The 21,970-nt window shown below is 46.5% G+C and overlaps 1 protein-coding gene across 7 annotated transcripts in view; it reads right to left on the reverse strand.

Moving 5' to 3' along the window:
* Positions 1-21,970, reverse strand: part of DEF6 (DEF6 guanine nucleotide exchange factor) — an 849,237-nt gene that overhangs the window by 139,975 nt on the left and 687,292 nt on the right. The gene's annotated exons all lie outside the window — the stretch shown is intronic.

A 21,970-nucleotide genomic window follows, 5' to 3' on the forward strand; every position in this document is an offset into this window, starting at 1 on the left:
TATGGTATTGCCTGTATGTGGTGGTGAGAGGGATACAAAAAGTTGTTTTGTGAAAAGGTTTTGTTCTGTCAATATAGTAAAGGAGTGCTCTTTTTACGTCTAGTGTATGAAGAGCGCTTTCTGCTACCGTTTGTGGTTGCGAGAAGAACACTGGCAACTCAACAGATTAGTTGAGATGGAAGGGAGAGATAACTTTAGGAAGGAATTTGGGATTTGTCCTGAGAACCACTTTGTTATGATGGAGTTGTAAAAATGGTTCTTGAATAGTTAGTGCCTGTAGCTCACGGACTCTTTTAAGAGATGTAATGGCCACAAGGAAAGCGACGTCCCATGTAAGAAATTGTAGCTCGCATTTATGCAGAGGTTCGAATGGAGGACCCATTAGTCTTGTGAGGATGATGTTTAGATTCCACACTGGAGAGGGTGGTACCCTGGGAGGAATTATTCTTTTGAGGCCTTCCAAAACGCTTAAATGGCAGGTACCCTGAACAATGACAGATGTTGTCTGTTTCGTAGGTAAGCTGCTATGGCAGCGAGATGTAATCTAATTGATGTGTATGCTAGATTACATCTTTGAAGATGCAGCAGGTAACATATGATGTGTTGAGTGGAAGCATCTAAAGGGTTGATGGTGGTGTTGTTACAGTATATAACACATATTTTCCACTTGGCTGCATAGCAGGCTCCAGTGGTGGGGCGCCTAGCCTTTTTGATAACGTTCATACAATCAGGTGGAAGATTGAGGTAACCAAATTCTAGGGCTTCAGGAGCCAGATTGCCAGGTTGAGCTGTGCTGGATCTGAATGTCTGATCTCTCCACGGTTCTGTGTTAAGAGCTGTAGGGAGAGGTGTCGTTTTTGGTGCGGGACTACTGATAGTTCCAGCAATGTTGTGTACCATGGTTATCTGGCCCATGTTGGAGCAACTAGGATCAGTGTTAGTGATTGTTGTTGCAGCTTGCGCACCACTAATGGAATGAGTGGGAGAGGCGGAAAAGCGTACGCAAATCTGCCTGGCCAATTCATCCATATCGCATTGCCTTTGGACAATGGGTGTGGATATCTGGTGGCGAAGTTCGGGCATTTTGTGTTGTAATGTGTGGCGAAGAGATCTATCTCTGGCTGCCCCTACATTTGGAAAAACGGTTGAAGAACTTGTGGATGAAGTTCCCACTCGTGAATCTGTTGTGTCTGCCGACTTAACAGATCTGCCATGTGATTCTGAATTCCTGGGAGATGTTGGGCTAACAGGAATATGTTTTGAGGAATGGCCCACCTCCATACGCTCTGTGCTAGTTGAGAGCGCTGCAGAGAGTGCATCCCCCCCCTGTTTTTGAAAATAGTACATTGCTGTCATATTGTCCTTGCGGACTAAGACAGCTTTGCCTGATATCGGTTTCTGGAATGATTTTAATGCCAGAAAGATTGCTAGTAACTCCAAATGGTTGATGTGGAGTAGCTTTTGCTGAGGTGTCCATGTGCCCTGTATGGTGTGATGAAGTAGATGAGCTCCTCAGCCGGTGAGCAATGCATCTGGTGTTAGCACAATCTGTGGAACCGGCTCTAGGAACGGTCGCCCTTTGGAAAGGTTTTGGGTGTTTCACCACTGCAGAGAGCGATGTGTGCGGCCGTCCACCAACACCAGATCTGTTAGCTGACCTTGAGCTTGGTTCCACTGATGTGCCAAACATTCCTGTAAGGGGCGCATCTGGAGTCTTGCATGAGGTACTATGAATATACAAGAGGCCGTCATCCCTATTAGTTGTATGAACACTCGAGCTGGAAGTGAGTGTAGCGGCAGGAATTTTGTTATAAGGGTTTGCATGCTTGCTATCCTAGCTGGACTGGGATATGCAAGGCCTTTTGAGGTGTCTATTGTGGCACCTAGATATTGTTGGATGTGGGACGCTTGGAGGTGAGACTTTGTGAGGTTTATGGTAAACCCTAAGTCGTGAAGTAGTTGGATTGTAGTGCGTGTGATTTACACAGGGTATGCGACTTGGCTTTTATGAGCCAGTAGTTCAAATATGGGAAGACATGAATTTGTTGCCTTCTTAAGTGGGGTGCTACCACTGCCAGACATTTTGTGAAGACTCTGGGTGCTGTGGTGACTCCGAATGGGAGAACCTTGAACTGGTAATGTTGACCGTCTACTACAAACTGGAGATATTTCCTGTGAGCAGAGTGAATGGGAATGTGGAAGTAGGCGTCCTTGAGATCTAAGGTGGCAAGGAAGTCGCCTTGTTTGAGTAGCGGGAGGACCTGTTGAAGAGTGATCATATGAAAATGGTCTGATTGTATGTAGAGGTTTAATGGTCTGAGGTCCAAGATGGGTCTCAGGGTTCCGTCCTTCTTTGGAATGAGAAAGTACAGGGAATAAACCCTTGTGTTTTGGTGATGCAGGGTAACTGGTTCTATTGCATGTTTTTGTAGGAGGGAGCTCACCTCCTGTTTTAAGAGCGTTAAGTGCTCTGTTGCAATTGGGCGCTGTTTGGGCGGTATGTTTGGGGGAGTTGAAGTGAGTTCTAGGCAATAACCGGATTGGATGATTTGTCTCTGTGAGAAAGTGGCTCTGTATATACTGTTCCTTAATAGGTACAGGGTGTACAGAGTCCACAGACCCCAAGGGTTTAACAGAGGTTAAAGTTAGATATAACCTTACTCTCCAAAGTGGTAGCCTGGTCGAGCAGTAAGGCAGTATCAGAGGACAGTGTAAAGCATTTGTTGTACACACTCAGTCAGCAAATAGTTCCACACACTCAATAACTGAACTCTAAGCCAATGGTTTATATATAAAAAATATATGCTGGTTTTATTTTAGTACCAACACTTGGAATTAAAATATACTCTCGACAGGAGATGTTTGATAAGAATACTTTTGTATATGCAATAGACTTTTTAGTAAACAGTTACAAGTAGTTGCAGTAGGCAACTCTATTTCTAAACACAACAATACATTGAGCTCAATGATAAATTCAAGTTATATGCAACAGATTGCTTTTTAGATTACTTTTGTAAGTCCAGGACTGGATCCTAGATTCAGTCCTGGGTCAGTTCTCAGAATCAGTTGATGAAAGTCGACTTTGGTACTGTAATGATTTTTAACTAATATTTATCTATTTTAAAAGTTGACACTTAGAAAATATTTCAGAGCAAACAATCAATGATTCCCTATGGAAGAAAATTCAGGTTATAGGTACAGTATGTTCTCGTTACTTTTGTAATCCAGTACTGGGTGCCTAGACTCAGTACTGGGACATTTATCCAAAACAGGTAAGTAATTACGTTTTCAGATATTATACGATTTTTGAAGAAGATTTAAAGATTGCAGAAATCAACACTTAGAAGAAATTTCAAAGAAAAACAGTCAATGGTTTCCTATGGAAGAAAAATGAGGTTATAGGTAAGTATAGTTGTGGGTACTTTTCAGAGTCAGTGCTGGGCACCAAGATCCAGCACTGGGAGCTCACCAAAGAGCAGGTGAGTAAATTCGTTTTTGTCACTCGGCTGATTTTTGGTGAATATTTGAAGATTTGAAAAGTCCACACTTAGAAGAAATTTCAGGAAAAAGCCAGTCAATGTTACCCTATGAGGAAAATAGAGTTTGCGGTTTAAGGGTAAGTACTCGACTGGCAGAGTTGAGGTCCTGGGCACAGACTCAGGGGTCTCCCAGGGTCAGGTAGATACAGTTGGTTCACCCTCAGCGACTCTAGGGCGGCCGGGTGCAGAGAGAGTTAGGCCCAATGTTATCCTATGAGGGATAGGTGGGCCTTGTTTGGTGGCTGCTGTCTGGCAAGCCACGCGGCTGTGGGAGCTGGGCTCCTGGTCACTTACTCAGGGCAAGTGGGGAAGTAGGAAAGTGTAGAGTTTTCACTGCCAGGGCCACTCGGGTGGCTGGGTGCAGAGGGCTTTTGAGCCTTCGGGCGCTCAATGGATTTCAATGGGAAATCTCCGGTTTGGAAAAAGACTGCAGGCTCGGGGACGAGGACTCTTCAGGTGCCACCACCACTTCGAGAGGTAAGTTGGGTAGTTGGAGGATAGGTAGGTTCCCCGGGATTGGACACACAGAGCCGTGGGGCACCAGGGGTGCCTTTTGGTGTCGGAAAATCTTACCCTTTGTTGATCGCGGTTGGGGTGGCACACTGTTCTGAGGCTGCAGGCTTCTTCAGGATTGTCGAGGGGGGTCCTTGGGTGCCGGACTCGGGGTCACAGTCGCCGTGGGGTCTTCCTCGTGGGTTTAGTTCACTCCGGCACCGGCCAGGCTTGGCTGGTGCAGAGTGGGCTGGGATCGCGGTTCCGGGCTGCTGCCAGGGGTGAAAGGTAGGTTCTGAGTAGAGCCTCTACTCATGGGAGTCCCTGGGGATCAGAGTTCAAAGGTAGCCAGGTCCTCCGGGGTTTCTGAGGTTGCTGGCCACAAGAGATGCCGTGTTTGGAGCAGGAGCAGGTTCGAGGTCGACAGGCCGGTAGGGCTGGGGCCAAAGCAGTTGGTGTCTCCCTCTCCTTCGCAGCTGCAGGGCAGGTCTTCTTTTCTTCTCGCTCTTCTTGTAATTTCGGAATCTGGAATCTGAGGAAGGAAGGTTCAGGGTGCCCCTAAATACTAGATTTAGGGGCGTTACAGGTAGGTGAAGGACAGGGACCAATGGGTCCCCGTTGTGGGGTGGGTACACCCCCTATCCTGCCTCTCTCCTGTGGGAGGGGGGCAGTAGCCTAGTCCTGATAGGGTAGGGCTCCCCATCTTCAAGATGGCGAGAGCCCGGAGATGTGCTTCACCTCGCCTCCCCCACCTGAAGGGTGGGGTTGGCAGGCTGGCACATTTGGGGTTTCCGGCCAAAGCTTCCCGCCAGAGTGGGGGTTGCAGGGGCCTGGGGAAGCTCACAGAGGCGGCATGCCTTTGAAGCTTCCCCCTGCCCATCCTGGGGGAGGAGATTTAGCACCTCGCCCAGGATGTGCATTGTTGCAGGCCCGGGAGAGCAGGGGCTCTCCTACCCAGGGGTCCAGCAACATGTCTGCTGGGTGGCAGCCTAGGCAGCCTCAGAGCAGACGTGGATTCGTAGGTTAGGTTTCAGGGGGCACCTCTAAGATGCCCTCTGGGGTGCTGGGTACATTAAATCCCACACTGGCATCAGTGTGGGTTTAATGTGCTGAGAAGTTTGATACCAAACTTCCCAGTCTTTAGTGTTACCATTATGGTGCTGTGGAGCTCGTGTTTGACGAGCTCTCAGCACCATGTACTCTTAAATGGCAGAACTGCACTTACAGGGCTCAGGAATTGACCTGGGCACTTTAGGGGCACAGGGCTCCTGCTCCTGTGCCCACACCATTGGCATAAGGCACCCAGCTAGAGGGGTGACTGATGTATGATGGCAGTGCAGGTGATGGGCATGGCACACAGGGATGTGTGCCATGTCGACTTTGTTTTGGTTTTGCACCCAAACACTCAGCCTGCAAAGGCGGTGTGTGTGTGTGTGTGTGTGTGTGTGTGTAAGGGTACAGGGCCTCTAAGGGTGGCACAAGGTGTGCTGCAGCTCTTAGAGGCCTCACTTGGTCACAAAGCCCTGGGTACTTAGGATACCATTTACTAGGGCCTGACATGTGGCCAGGGTTTGCTTTGTTTTAGGGAAGGAACATAGGCCCTGGGCACCTGATTGGCAGGAGTCCAGGGCACACTCAGTCAAAGTACATTCAGCAATTCAGCAAAAAGTGGGGGCATACCATGCAAGAAAGATGGCACTTTCTCACAGTCTCACCCACCTGTCTGTGGTTATGGTGTTCCAGACAGGAAGGAACTGTAGTAATCTTCCCCTGGCCGGAGTAGAGTGGTCCAGGGGGAGTGGAGGGAAGCCATTGTTTGGGGCTGGAGGCAGTGTGAGTGTTGGTAGTTTTGCCTCTACCCTTGTTGTTATTGCCCCTGTAGCCTCCTCTGTAATAGCCTCTGGTAGATGAGGTCTGGGTGGGACTCTTGTAGGAAGTGGAGGGGTTGTCAGTGGTAGAGCCTCTAGAGGCACCCCTATAAGAGGAGCGACGAAAGGAACTTCTGGAAGCTTGCGATTGCAAAGCTCCCATTGATTTGGCAGTATCTGTATCTTTTTTCATCTTCTCCAAAGATGAATCTACACTAGGCCCAAATAAGTGTTCCTGGTCAAACGGTTGGTTTAATATGGTAGTTTGAACTTCGGGTTTGTAGCCCGAAATGCGTAGCCACGCATGTCTGCGTAAAAGGACACTGGTATGAATAGCTCGGGATGCTGTGTCTGTAGCATCCAGAGAGCAACGAATGGAGGTATTAGTTATGAGTTTGCCTTCCTGGATGAGATCATTGGCTCTTGTTTTATATTGATCTGGAAGGTGTTGTAGTAGGGTCTCTAGCTCGTCATAGTGTGCCATATCGTACCTAGCCGGCAAAGCCTGTGTGTTGGCAATTCTCCATATGTTGGCTGCTTGGGACGCTGTTCTTTTACCAGATGCGTCCAACAATTTTGACTCCTTATCAGGAGGATGAGCATCGCCTGTGGTATGGGAGGTAGCCCTTTTCCTGGCGTTGGAGACTACTAAGGAATACAAGGGTAGTTGCCATTTAATATAAGTTGGGGCAGACTTGTACTTCTTTTCCACCCTGGGGTTAATGGCTCTGGCCCTTACAGGATCTTTAAACACTTCAGGAGCGTGTTTGATTACCCCTTTTAGCATTGGGAGAATGGAAGTGGACCTTTGAGATGGTGCAAAAGTGTCCATGAGGAAATCTTCTTCTACAGGGTCTGTGTGCAAATTCACACCGTGGTATTCTGCAGCTCTGTGTATGAGCTGAGTGAACCCTATAGTGTCCTCTGGAGGGGATGGTATAGATGGGTAGATATCTTGTGGTGCATTAGGGACATCGGGTGTGCCATAATCTTCCCATGGGTCCTCTGGGGTGTTAGGGTGACTAGGTTCCCCTAAAGGGTCATTATCCCCTTCCTCCCCGGAAGTGTCCTCATCATCCTGTGGTGGAGGAGATTGTGAGGGTACTGCGGATGGGATAGGAGAGATGTGGTGTGGAGGAGGAGGTGGAGAAGGAATTCTCAAAGGAGAAGTGGCAATGTCTCTTATTCGGGCGTGGAGCTGGTACCGTTTGTCCATTTTCCTTTTCCTGGAAGGACTAAGTATAAGTTGACCTGTCTTTGGGTCTATTTCAAGAGTTTTTTGGGTTGGATCAGGCCGAAAAAGCTCCTCCTCAGGAGTGTGTTTTGGTGCCGACTGTTTTGGGTCCGATTGTTTGTGTGGCACAAGTTTTGGAGTGGTTTTCTGCTCCTTAGGCTTGGAATCGGGAGTTTTCCTGGGTTCTGTTGGGGTCTTCGGAACCTACTGTTTCTTTGGTTCCGTTGATTTTTTCGGATCCGAAGGTTGAGCGCCAGTGGTCTTCGGAGCCGGTTGCTTCGTTGGTTCCGATGTTTTTTTGGAAGATTGAGCGTCAGTCTTTGGAACCGGTTGTTTTTTCTGGTTCTGACGATCTTTTCGGAGCCGAGACATCCGTACCACCAGATTTCGGTGCCGAAGGCGCCGATGTGGAACCAGGTGTTGGTGCAGATGAGGACAGTGGTTTCTTCTTCGGTGACAGGGATGGGTTTTCGGTACAGACAGTAGGCTGACTCGATCCAGAGTGGCCTGAAGGCTTATGTATCGACTTCTTTGCCGAGCCTGAAGGTGGGACGGGGAAAGTTTTGTCCCGGTGTGCACTTAGACTGGAAGGTGAAGGTGTGACCGAAGCCTTCTTGTGAATGGGTGTGGGGGAGGGGTCGACATCAGTACTTACGACCCGCTGCCCTGGAGTGATGTCTTCGACGTCGGAGTCGTTGGCGTCGGAGGAGCAATGATGCCCTCTTCGATCTGCTCCTGCTCCGGTACATTGATGCCTTCTTGGAAGATATCGTCTGGTATCGATGTTGAAAATCGAGCCATGCTTCTTCGAGGTAGACGATCCTGAATTGTTTTCTTGGAGCGGAAAGAGGCACAAGCTGGACAGTCTTTGGCCTCGTGCTCGGGCAAAAGGCAAAGGTTACACACCTCGTGAATATCGGCGTGTGGAAACTTGGATCCACATTGAGGACACTTTTTGAAAGGAGTCCTTTCCATGAGCCAAAGGCCTAATGGTGCAGCTAGGCCCGGAGGCCTGCGTCGACGATCGGAATCGAAGAATTCAAATTTAGAGAGATGCGCGTCGAATGGGTAACGCGATCAAAACATTACCGAAGAATGGGTGAAGGATTGCACGTCGAAAGGTAGAACGGTAACGACACCGACCTGGAGCGCGAGGAACACATCCGAGCCCGATGGCGGAAAAAAACAATCTGAAGATGGAGTCGATGCCCATGCGCACTATTGTCCAAAGGAGGAGTCACCTATCCATTGACTTCCAAAGACTTGTTCCAATACAACAACAAAGTGCAAACATCCGGGCCCAACACCAGATGGCGATCTATGCACCGTGTGTGATCTGCAGCTCATATGCCTCGAACATTTACTTTTTGTCCTGAATTTTTACCCTTTGTTCAGAATTTTTACACTCCTGCACTAAATTTGCCTCCATGCTGTGTGGTCATACTACCCGTGCTGCAGAGGAAGCAAGAAGGAATTGTACACATTTACCAATTGACACAGCTTTAATACGCATACTCAGTATCATCCATCCATTGATATGCAAGCCCTTCTGCCACACGCAGTGATACTCTCCCAGTTTCTGAGGAAATTACCTATTCTGAGTCCCACCTGAAGACAGCTCTCTGTAACAGATAAGGGGCCCCATGGAGATGGCCCTACCTTTGAAGTGCAGGCGTAAACTTTTTGTATACATGATTGATTGCTGTATATGATGAAAGCAAACTAATGTCAAATTCATTGATATGAAGTAAAGGTATCTTTGTGCTGATATATTCTTGAGATTAATTGCCTTGGGTGTGATGAGATAATATGGTAAATATCATTCGAGGTACATGTAGTTTTGCAATATTACTGCGCACACCGGGCAGTGCGCCCTTACAGTAATACAGTCACAGGTGTGTTGGCTAATAGGATAAATTACCCCGGTAGTAAACTTAATCCTGAGAAGATTTATTCTCCACCAGTGGAAAACAGAAAAATGTGCATCTCGTTCTAACATTAAACTAATTCACTAGAGCAATAGCGTTTGCCCCATATAGTCATTGTCCAATGACAGACATAATTTGTGGCACAACATTAAGACTGATGTCACAGTTATCACAATCCGGGATCGAGTCGATGGTAGACGCGGGTAGACTACTTCTATCCACTATTTTCAGATGCTGTCTACCCTGCTGCAAAGCTGGCCATTTTTAGAGGAGGGTCACGTTCCTTTCCTACTTCTCCCCGAATCTGGAAAATACCGGATAGTTTATTACCACCCTGCACCTGCCTTCCTCCTGGGGAGTCCTTGGTCCGCCCACAGCAGCACTACGGGGCTGTCATTCTTGCTTGGGGCAAAAGTGCTACCAATGACAGCCCTGCATTGCACTTTCTAATAGCCCTTGACCCAGCTGCCCTTGTAGCCTGCCTCCCAGTGAATGCCTTGACGAATCAGTGCTCATTACATGCGTCACTGTGCGGTCGTGTTTGCCCCTCTGCAGCCCCACCTTTGTGCTGGTTTGCCCATTATTTTACGGGCTTAGCTCCTCTCCTTGTGTGAGTGACCCGGATCTGGATCTCCATCTCCTCCACGCCACCCACTTGAGATACCACCTTCCTCCACACCTGTATTCCTCGCCTGGTGCCTGGACTATTTGTTCCTGTTTGGCTGCTCCTCACTGGGCTGATATAGACGACGAAGGACTGGAAGTGAAGTCAGCTCTGCGCAGCCTGAGTCCCATCCCCTGTTGCCTGCATAAATCATCCCTGTGGCCTGCCTCTGAGTGCCCCAGTCTTCTCTGCTGCCATTGGCTGTATTGAACACCAGATACGTTGAAGGGAAGGAAGCAGTTTTGCCATATTGGGCTAACTTGATACCACTTGTGCAAGGAAAAATTGATTTGTGCGGGTTGCTCATTACTGGGATATTTTACACTGACTCTGCTATTTTCAGGGTATTGAGCGAGACATTTTTGTTGGTAACATTCCATACATGCCAACATTTTAGGACAGGGACGTGGGAGATTTAAAATAAAAAAAATTGAGAGAATGAAAATTCCCCATTGACTTCTATTGTAGAAAATACAATTTCAGACGGAAGACAGCTAAAATAAAGCAATTTTTGGATTGAAAAAACTGTAGTTTCCTGCCTGAATCGGGTCTATTGGTATGTATGACATTCTCAGTCAGCGTGCAGCTGCCCTGTATGAAGTGTGACTGAAGCGCTTAAAGGTGCAGCTTTGTCACGCACATTTCCACATTTGTAGAAACTTCTATGCATGATTCTCAGGTTAATTATAAACTGGTCACACAGGGCGATAGCATGCCGCTATGACCCATTGTAAAATCTTCTACTTTGTTGGCACTGGATTTGTTACGCAAGAAAGTATTGCTGGTTTAACACACTCGGCTAGTCATCCATCAATTTGTTAAATTCCATTCATGTTTATCCAGTTTACCGGAAATACACAGACGTAAAATGCCTTACTGTGATTAAAGAAATTAGGAGTCTAGCTTCAAGCTACTTGAAAATCTTGAGAGGCAGGCATTTCTCCAAAAGCCAACCCAAGTGCCATAACTGGTGCCTCCAATTGCACCAAATGCTACTTTTATGCACATGTTTTGCAAGTTTTAAAAATGAAGGTGATGTAAAATTTCCTGGAATGGGTGACAACCTATTGCCCACCTGATCATGGCTAAGTCCCGTAGATACGAAAGGGGGTACTTGCAGGGGCGTAGCTATCATTGGTGCAACAGGTGCTGTGGCACCAGAATCCAAAGCCCTGAATGGCCCATTGATACTTTGTAATTGCTGTATTGTACTACCCCAAAATTCCAAATGACAATTTCTCTTGCTTGCACGATGGCATCGTTGGTATGCTACTTTGTACGCTCCATTGTCTGCCCCTCCCTTCGACATAGCTGCCTAGTTTCCCAGGTCTATGCCTGATGTGCTGGTCTAGTCCAGGTTTTGTATTGCATTCTGGGACTTGCAGTCCAGTTTTAAAATGGAATAAACAAGACTATAAGTACCAGCACAATAAAAGATATGCAGATGCCTGGGATTTTTTAAAATGATTTGTTAACCACTTGGTATGGATTCAATGATGTAAGAGGTCATTTCTTATCGTCAAAAATCCAGTGGAAACACATCATGGCCCATGATGTATGCAACAACAGATGTCTAGAATATGATTCGCCATGCTCAGAAAATCAACAAGCATTGGCATAGCCAATAGGTCTCGCCTTTGGGACCTTATAAGTGTTTAGCCATGCAACAGTTGATGTTGTTGCACCAAGGATATTATTCTGGATAACTAAATGCTTATAAGGTCCCAAAGGCGATACCTATTGGCTATGCCAACGATTGTTTATTTCTGCTAACCCCAATAATCTGTGATGGCTAATTAACTGTGTACTTTTGACTAAATGTGTCCCGAAAGAAGACGCGTGGCCTGCTTTCTAACTGACAAAATGAAGGCAGGGAGGGGGCAGGTCTTTTAAATCCTCGTAAATATGGGGTAGGGGTTCGACACCTTGAACGTATGTGCCAAATTGCAAAAATAGAGGTTAAAAATACTTCATATTAAATGTTAGTTACACGACATGCAATAATATTTAAACCAGTAAAGGGTTTAATTGCCCTAATGTATCACTACTTGAGTGTTTTTCAAGTTATTTTGGTGCCTTTAGTTACAAAAATACTAAGAGCGCCGACCTCGTGTATGTCAAATGACACTAGTTTTGTAGACCCACGAACGCAGTGGTTCCGTGTGTTTTTTTTGTTTTTTGTAAATAGTATTTTCATTTCTTTGTATGTATTTTTTAACTTTGCTGGTATTTTAATTGCTTTTTGGAATACATTGGAAAGACTAAATATGACGTCATTTTATATTTTCGTCACTTTATTGTATAGGAATGTCTGCCAATGCAGTTCTTCGGAATGAAACCTTTCGCCTGCATGGGTGTGAGTAGTTGACAGGGTTTGTTCTGGGCGGGGCAAGGGCCCTCTGAGCAGTCTACGAGTCTTCTTGTCCATCCAGGGGCGCCCGGGACCTCTTCCAGGCGCTAATCATCTTACTGGGTCCAGGGACCGCTTGGACCCGCTTGGCCACCACCGAGCCTAGAATGGGTGGGACAGGGTTTTTTTTAAATTCCTTTTTGAGGCTCCTACTCTGGTTTCTTCCAGTGCGCAGCGGTCAGTCACAGGCCGGCACATGGCATAGCCAGAAGGCGTCTCTTTGACCAGAGGATGTGGGCCTCGCTGGATGAACGCGCCTCGGGGTCCTGGGAGGTCTGTGGTTGCGGAGTTTGGGCTGAGCCGAAGAGCATGTCCTGCAAGTAGACTGGCGTGCGTCCAACCGGGTGGTTCGGGTTCCACCGCGACCCATATTTAATTTGCAGAGTAAAGCACAGTGCAGCAAGAGCATCATACAAGTGATTTACCCTTGGGTGTCACACATGCTTGTCAGCCTGGGCGGCCAGGATTAAGATGCAGAGCCTCAGAATCCACAGTCCATAGCAGCTGAACTTTGTTCTACCCACACTTTGTTTCATTTTGGGTTCAGTACAAGTTATTACGGGGATTACTGGTTACCATGAGTAATGTGTTTAATCCAGTGTAATTGTACAGATGTGTGGATTTCATTTTTGACGTTGGTTGGACCACATCTGTTCATAAATGTCGCATGTCATAATGTTTCATGTGTAGCCTGGTGTGCTGACAGTGGTTGCTTCTTACCTCGTCTCCGACGACGTGTTGTCATTCAAGCATTGCAGTTTTCGCCCCAGGGCTGTGCCCTGAAGGTAGTTGCTCTGGGGCTCTGGTGGACCACACTGGTCCGGATGCTAGGGGCTGCCCTTATCGGGTGCAGAGAGTTATCGGTATTAAAACTGTTTGTGGAGTGGGACACTCTTGCACTGTTGGTGTTTGTTTTTAACCAGACAAAATAATGTTAATTAAACCCAATGCTATGTTTTTTTAAATTCTGTCAGTTTGCAAAACATTTATCTATAATTTCGCCAAAAGGTTGCACTTGGACAATTCCTTGGGAAGGTGGCCTGGGAGATATGTTCTGCTGCTCAGTGGCGTAAAGGTGGAGGGAAAAATACTACAGATAGGGAGAGAGGTTTTCAATTCAAGTTGGAAGATTTTAGAAAAACGACATGCACTTCATCCACCACCAAGACTTATCTGTCTGTCTGTCAAAAATTTTACACCACACTCTTGCCGTTTTAAACGCTGTAAATAACAAACCGATGTTACTATCGCCCAGTTTAAGGCTCTCCATTTACCAACCTCAGAAGGATGGAAGCCTTAGTTGCCCTCGCTGGGTTTTGGATTTATGATCTGCAGATCACCACGTTACAGAAGCAAAAGTTCAAGTCACTGAGCCATCCTGCTAACACCACCTGTCATGTCACAGTTCTCGGGGTACAGAGTGCCCCTGTCAGGGCTCTCTGAGTTTACCTACCCCAGGCTCTGGAAATTCCCCCCAGAGCTGCCGTGTAGGTATTTCAATCCGAAACCCGGATTTGTCTGAAAAATACGTACGGACCCATCTGCCCATCTGCAAAGTAGTGTTTTCATGGAAAATAGACACTGCAACTTTGTGACGCAAGTTGAGAAATATGTGTATTGGATCCCCAGAAGGCGAGGTCACGTAACTTGTCAAGCAGGGTTTATTTGTGGTGTGAGGTCTCACAGGAGAAAGATGCTCGCGGGCTGCAGCGGGTTTTAGGAGAAGCAAGCCGAATATTTCAACATTTTCTATCCATATTGAATACTTGGACACGCTGGTCTTTTGTGATCTGTAGTGTGGGGGATGGGCACGTCCAGAACAATGCAGTGCCAGTCTTGTATACTCGGACAGGCTTGCAGTGTGCGCCTTCTGTGCTGGAGATTGAAAGCTTCTGCCGACTCTGTCTTGTGCGCTGGGCCACAGCGCCTGCAGTGGGTACATTGTCCGTGCCACGTTTGCAGACGCAGGGGTGTAGCTTGGTCAGTATTACGAAGGGGGAGGCTGAGACTAGAGATCATCAGTTCAACAAGTTCTTACTTGCACCCACTGGGGTGAACCACTCGAACTCCATCAGAGATCATCAGTTCAACAAGTACTTACTTGCACCCACTGGGGTGAACCACTCAAGAACTTCATGTACCAGCTTCCCTTGGGGCGACCCGGAGGAGGAGCTAGCGGAGTGCGGTCCATTGCGGTTGTTTATAAAGATGGCTCCCTCGAGCTTTGAGCTGACGAGCTCCTGGACGACGCACCTGCGTGCCTGTGCGGGCACTGAGGCCCTTGACGGTTGCTTGGCGGCCCTCTCTTCCACCCCTAACTATTTTCTCTACTGAGGAGGGAAGTTATCCCGAAACCCGAGCCATGTCTCAGGCGATATTTTAAAACCCGGGACATGTATCGGGTCTAGAGATCATCAGTTCAACAAGTACTTACTTGCACCCACTGGGGTGAACCACTCAAGAACTCCATCAGAGATCATCAGTTCAACAAGTACTTACTTGCACCCACTGGGGTGAACCACTCAAGAACTTCATGTACCAGCTTCCCTTGGGGCGACCCGGAGGAGGAGCTAGCGGAGTGCGGTCCATTGCGGTTGTTTATAAGTAATATAGCGTACCCAATTGAAAAGGACAGTGGATGGCCTGGGGCATTGTTTGCTGAGCGTGCTTAGAAGTGCTGGAGAGAGTTGTGTCATGGCGCACGGAGACTGCGCAGGCACAGAGAGCTGGTGTGATATGCTCCAGGGTGCAGGAGTCATCGCTCCTCCTATAAACAATCCCGGGAGTGGTGCGCGTGCGCACTTGTGCCCGCCACTGCAGCTGAAAAACCAGCGCGACCAGCGCTGACCGCCATCTGTTTCCAATTAACGCAAACACGATAATTGGAAACAGATGGCATTAATGCTCGCTCCCGAGCACCCTAGGCCAGGGAACAAAGAAGGCGGGACAATCACCCGCCCTGGACCAATTGCGTGCTGCCTTTCTTAGAAAGACGCATGCAAAGGCCAATTGCGGGCGAGAAAAAAAGCACACGCACGAGCGTGTGTTTAAAATTTAAAAGCCCTTACTAAAGCCTCGCTGAGCAGCGCATGCGCGCTGGCTCAGGCAAGACCTAAAAAGTGTGCAATTGCCTTTTTTCTTACATTTATCAGAGTGTTTGTAACTGTCTGTGTATACAATAGTGCTATCCTGAGTAGATTATTGCATTTGATAGTTCACAATTGCAGTTTTTGGCATCTTTATTGCAATGTTTTGCTTTGTTGTTAGTGCCAAGTTTAGTATGCCACAGGCTTAAGTACTGATCAACCTATTACTTGTTAAATCTCTTAATATATTCTAGTGTACTCATGATAGACCAGCTGAACAGGCAGGTCACTTCCTGTGATGTCATGCAGTGATGTCACGCACAGTGATGTCACCCCAATTCTGCCTAAATTGGTGAGTCACCACAGTTTTTTTTTTTTTTTAATAAAAAACTGTATGGCAGTTGAAACAAACCATCATAGATGATAAATGGAAACACATCTATACTCTGCTGGCTCCCAATAAGTACAGGGAATTTTGGAGTTATGTCAATGGTCTAAATGGTGGAAGCCATACCCATAATGACGTACCTACCAACAAATGGGCAGCCCACGCAACAAGGCTATATGTCGACCAAGACAAACCCACGGCAAAAACCATGGAGGCAGAAGGCAATTACCCGGACGAGAACGAGACTGAGGACTTTGCCCCTACAGAAAAAGAAATTTTAACCACCCTTAAAGGAATTAGGAAGGACGGGGCTTCCGGGCCTAATGGGCTACCAGGCAGGGTCTTCAATGAAGATCAAGACTTCTGAGCCCCCCACATGCATTGCCTATTTAACCACTGCTTTAACACCTCAGTAGTACCAGACTCGTGGAAAGGTTTCATCTTGCAACCCATATACAAAAAAGGAGATGCTTCACAGCTGGAGAACTATAGACTGATTGCATTATTAGACGTTGATGGGAAGGCATATGCAAAAGTGCTTTTGAAAGAGTTGGAGGTATGGATAACAAATAATCAAATCATACCGCAATACCAGACAGGATTTCGGCCGAATTCATCGACAATGGATAATGCCATTGCACTATCATATCTGGCAACAGACACCACAGAGGTCGCCACCCCTCCACTATATGCATGCTTTGACTATAGCGCCGCCTCCGATGGCATCAACCGTAACATACTGTGGGCAAAACTCGCAAAGTTGGGTATACCGAGGAAACTCCTGGCGGCCATCATGTTACTCCATACCGGCACTTGGGTCCGCACCAAGCTCACACAGACATTTGCAACAGCTAAGATCTACACAAACAAGGGGTAAAACAGGGTTCTGTGATCGCACCCACACTGTTTAACTTATATACTGCGGACCTGGGAGATGCACTTTTAAAAACCAACATCTTTCCACCCAAACTCAGACTACCAATCATGCAGTATGCTGTTGACCTTGTCCTACTGGACCAAACTAGAATAGGCATGAAAAGGGCATTGGAGACACTACACCTCTATAATACGGAAAACAAACTCCAAACTAATGCAAACAAAACTAAGGTGCTGGTCTGTGGCCACAAACCCAAAAAATCTCTATTGGGCTGGCATCTTGGCCCGTTAAGAATTGCCACTGTCAATATGTATACCTATCTGGGAGTACAATTCTCAGACACCAGTAGAACAACACTACAGGCCAAGTACTGGTGGCAAAAGCATCTAAGGTCACACATGCCCTATGTAGACTACATCACAAGTTTCTAAGCCACTCAACAGAGAGCATTCGATGAGTAATGCAAGCCAAGTTAATTCCAACACTGAGCTATGGCCATCTTGCTTTCCCTGGCTTGCTGACCAACAAATTGGAGCACTTGCACATCATGGCCTTCCGAAAGGTCTTTTAGCTCCCATATTCGACAAGGTGCACACTGATTCGTCTACAATTCAATATCCCAGCAATGGACATAGAATGTAAAAAAGATATAGTAAAATTCCATCATCATGTGATTAAGGCAAGTCCTGGTACTATCAGGGAAGCACTACAAATAGTCTTTGCCGACAACAACAGTCGCTGGGCAAGGTACCTCGTGACAGCCTATAAGACACTGGGTCTGCCAGCTGATCTTCTAACGGACACTCATTTAACCACGGCCGGTCTAAAAAACCTGCTAAAGAAGCAGTGAAAGTTTACTTCAAGACAACAGGATCTCGAACGGATCAGATCCATTAGTGGCGCAGAGGGCCTGGTCTACTTGCACTAAGCTATCCCATGTCAAGCATACCTGAAAGCAGGACTGGGCAGGCAAACCCTACAAAATGTATTGAGGACCAGGCTTCTTATATTACCAATGCAGGATTACAGGGCACACTGGGAAAATACACAATCAGGAAGCAGTGGATGTCGTTTGTGCCAATATCACACGGAATCTGCAGAGCACGTCATCTGCCTGGGTCCAGTCTTGTTAAACCTGAGGCGCCTATATCTAAGAACTATGTTCATCCAAAATGGAGTAAGATCATGTAAGGAGGCTCTCATGTTTATCTACACCACTGAAGTGCCGATGGAGCTTGCATGAATTGGGAAGTTCTATGCATTAGCTGGAATGACTCTACGTTCAACGCAAGAACAGAAGATAACTGCAAAATAAAATACGAGCCACACACCTCCAACTGTGGTAGCAGCCTTGGTATTACGACTCTGTACCTACGCTTTTGCACTACCACTTAACTATTATCACTGTATAGTTCGCCCATCTTTCACTCCGCACTTGGTCTCACTTTTTAGATGGACCCATAAAAATGCATTCATCTATGATGTAAATGCATGTTTGCACGCCTACACTCCCATGTCTTTCAGCCTCGCTCCTTTTTCATGCTGTATTTTACCTTCTCTCTCAGATGCTTTTACAATTTTTATTAAACTTTTTAAACCAACTAATAATATTCCAGGCAAAATTTTAAAGCAAGTTAACACCCACCAGCTGTTCAGTCAATGCTTTCTAGTAAACCTCAGACATTGTTGTTTCTATTTATTTACTCTTTTCTATGACCCAACTTCTGCCAAGTGCTACCGTACACTTGCTGTCTTTTTTTGTGCTTATGTCAACTTAATTTTGGTGTTTTTATGTTACAGTTCTAAAACGGCTGTCAGCAATGTTGGAATGATAAAATAAAAAAGCTAAATTGGCCATCTGTTCATACAACACGTTCGATGCATGTGGAGTTTGTGTTGAACTGAAAAGTTTGCTTTAAGTGACACATCTGGAGATGTATCTGTGTATAACTTCAGCAAAGCTAGACTTCTATGTATATTCTAAAAAAAAATATCCAACTCAATTTGTTCAGAGGCAAAAATATAGCGTGGACACATTTTCTATATTTTTACCAAGTCAGGACCGTATACGAGTCCTGACTAAAACATTTTAAAAACCTACTGCGGAGCTAAGGCAAAACAAACAAGCACTGGCATAGCCAACAGGTCTCGCTTTTGGGACCTTATAAGTATTTAGTTAGGCAGCACAATATCCTTGGTACAACAGCATCAACTGTTGCATGGCGAAACACTTATGAGGTCCCAAAGGCGAGACCTATTGGCTATGCCAATGCTTGTTTATATTTTACAAATTAATCATTGCTTCAAGTACACATCTACACACAATAAGCCAGGCTGAGTCCTAGAGAGGAAACAATCCGTGCTTACAGCCTGAACGGCAGCAAACACACCCGGCATCAGCGCTCTACCTACAGAGTTAAAATACTGTGTCCAGCACAACAGATGCTGGGCTTCGAGACCTTTGAGGTGAAGGACGGCCTTGGTGCGAACAAAACAAATCTGTGAAACTGGAAGGTAGGACAAAATCTCGCAAGTGTAAGGAAAGGCGCACCAAAAAAGTTGGGACGGAAGAAAGAACGGGTGACAGGAGGAAAAGAAGGACTAAGGGAAGGATTGCAGGTGAGGTAAAAAGGAAGGCAGGTGAGGGAAGAAGGAAGAGGGAATATAGAAAAGACAGACGGAAGAAAGGACAGACAGAAGGAAGGAAAGAGTGAAGGATGGAAGAGAGGTAGGAATGAAAGGTGGGAAGCAAGGGAGCAGGGAAAGGAGAAATAATGGAAAGTCTGGGATCCTGGGGCAAAAGATGGAGCGGACGGGGGATATTATAGAGGAACAAATAGAATGAGGGAAGGAACGACAGGGAACGTGAGAAGGAAAGGGAGGGATGTAAAAAAGGTAGGGCAGAAGTAAACATGGAAGGTAGGAAGGATGGACGGAAGAGGGAAGGAAGGGCGGAGCAGACCGAGGGAGGGGGAAAGAAGAACGAAGAGGGAAGGAATAAAAGGAATGAGAAAATAATGGGGCAAGAGAAAGCAGGGAAAAGAAAAGGACGAGGGAATTAAGAAGGCGAAGGTGAAAGAACAAAGAAAAAGCGCAGGGGTGAAGATGCAGTTAGGTACGGGAAGAGAAGGATGAAAGATAGGAAGAACTAGGGGCATATTCACGAAGAGCCGTCCAATATAGCTTCACATCTCTGCACTCACAGCCCTGTCACCCTTCTTGTACATGTGTGCGAATTTATAAAATATAGTGTCCTCTGATGCACCACGTATAATAATTAAACCACATTTTCCCTGCACTTAGCTACTGTCACATGCTCTCACTCAAAAATCAAGGTCTGTATACTCTACAGATAGGGGCCCCAAACAGCCAGACCTGGAGCTCTATAAAGCATCAAGTCAATACATTAAAGGCAGGATGTACAGGAAACGCAGAAATATACAGGAAGGTGACGAAGAGGCGGACGGGGGAGGGTCCCCAGAGAAAGACAGGGGAGAAGCGGCGCATGAAAGCGGACTCTGCTCGCCGAAGTGAAAGTAATTTGCATCTCTCTCAGATTACTGCTCCAGAGGCAGCCTGAGCTCCCAGAGTAAAAAGTGGGTCAATGGAGATTGTAAGGAATGCAATCTAATGGACGGGTGCAGAGGCGGGAGAGTGGAGGGGGCGGGGCGAGAGACGGAGTTAGTCAGAGGTGGAGAAGCAGAGACCATAACGGATACGGATAGCCAGAAACCGTGAATGCAATACAAGCTGGGGCCAAGAATTAGAACGTCGTTCCCAGTGGCACTGTTAAATCGAGATCAGACTGCGTAAAAAACGGGTAATATAATGTGGTAATATCGAATGTTTTCATCCATCATGAGGTGCAAAACTCGAAATGTGCGTTATTACGTTTATTATAATTTTACGTTAAAGGACTGGAAGTTGAACAGGGATCAAAGACGCAGAGTATATGGGGGGAGTAAAGAGGGGGGGGGGGGGGGAGTAAAGAGGCTGCCTGCCGTCACAGTGAAAGTGATCGCGGGTTGTAAGGGTTCCCCCGAGCGATGCACTTAATGAGCCATGACGGCTCATAACTGTGCGCGTAACCGCACGGCTCTAGGCCACACAAAAAGTTGTGGTCGGCTTTTTAAAGCCCACTCACTAAATGTCTCGCCAGAGCAGCGCATGCGCTGGCTCAGGCAAGACCTAAAAAGGATTACTTTTGGTATCCAATGCATCTAAGAGGCAAATAATTTAATGTGTGACGATACAGTGTAATTTTGGAATGTAAAATAGTCCCTCACGCATTGCTATGCAAGCACTCTCTAAGAGGCGGAATGATATTTCAAACACCAACACCATGAGCTGAGACCAGGCGCTGAGAGGGGAATATTCCTCTAGGTGGGGCAAAGTCTACTTTGTGTCTATTTTAAAGAACTGTTAACAATACGGGTTGAAGGCAGCTGTGCTGTCAAGCCATACCTAAAATAGATGTATCCAGCTTGACACCGGAATACTTTGTTTGGATCTGGCCTACTCTATGAAACTGGCCATGCACAGCATTTTCTGCAAAACCAGACCCATGACTTTTAGCTTGAGGCTGGTAAAGGGCTAAAGGGGCCACCTGAGGCCCAGTAGCAAGGGACTGGGGTACTACCAGGCTTAAGTGTATTCATTCCTATTGCTGTCGTTTGCAAAATGTGCCTGACATTTCCTCTGAGAAATCAGCTACAGGAGGCATGCACATGGGCTCTCGGAAGTGCAGCACTCAGCGGCAGACTGCAGACAATTGTTATTTTGGTTCACCCTTTTCCAAAACAAATCATATGGACGAGAATCCTTTAAACTCTGCTGTACAGTAAGCTTTAAATCCCATTGCAGGGTTGAGATAATTTTCAAGCAATACTTGAAGTTGGATGAAAAAAGTGAGGGTGTCGAAGGTAGGGTGTCTAAAAGAGGGGCGTGGGCAAAAAGAAAAACGAGGAATCTTTTACAAGAGGCGTGGCATGTTTAATTAGATGTTTGCCTCAAACATGTGAGCTAGAATTCTGCACTGGACACTGTGTGCCATATGACCAAAATTTCAGGATCTTTATGCATGTTTTCTGTTAGTAAACCCAAACATACCACACAACACTCACCTGAACAAGCCAGAACTACTTGCTTTGCCAATGCTTCTTAATGCCCTTTATTTCCCAACCTCTATGTCTGAAGTTCAGTCCTTCTGGATATCTCACATTTCATCTCCTTCCTGTCTTTTTTATCTCCCTCCTTCTGCATGTAGTTCTTTTTGAAACCTCCACTTCAACATGCCTTTCTCACACACATGGGCACACACACAAATACACATGCAAATCCCTCCTCACTGTATTCACTGTTTTGTTTTCCTTCTGCAATGTCAAAATTTCGACAACCACGTCTGGTAACTCAGTGGACTAATGCATCTACTCCAGGGATTTATGTACGACCTCGTGGTCACAAGTTCACATTCTGGTTGGTCAT

The sequence above is a fragment of the Triturus cristatus genome, chromosome 1_1 (assembly GCF_964204655.1).
Source record: "Triturus cristatus chromosome 1_1, aTriCri1.1, whole genome shotgun sequence".
NCBI lineage: Eukaryota > Metazoa > Chordata > Amphibia > Caudata > Salamandridae > Triturus > Triturus cristatus.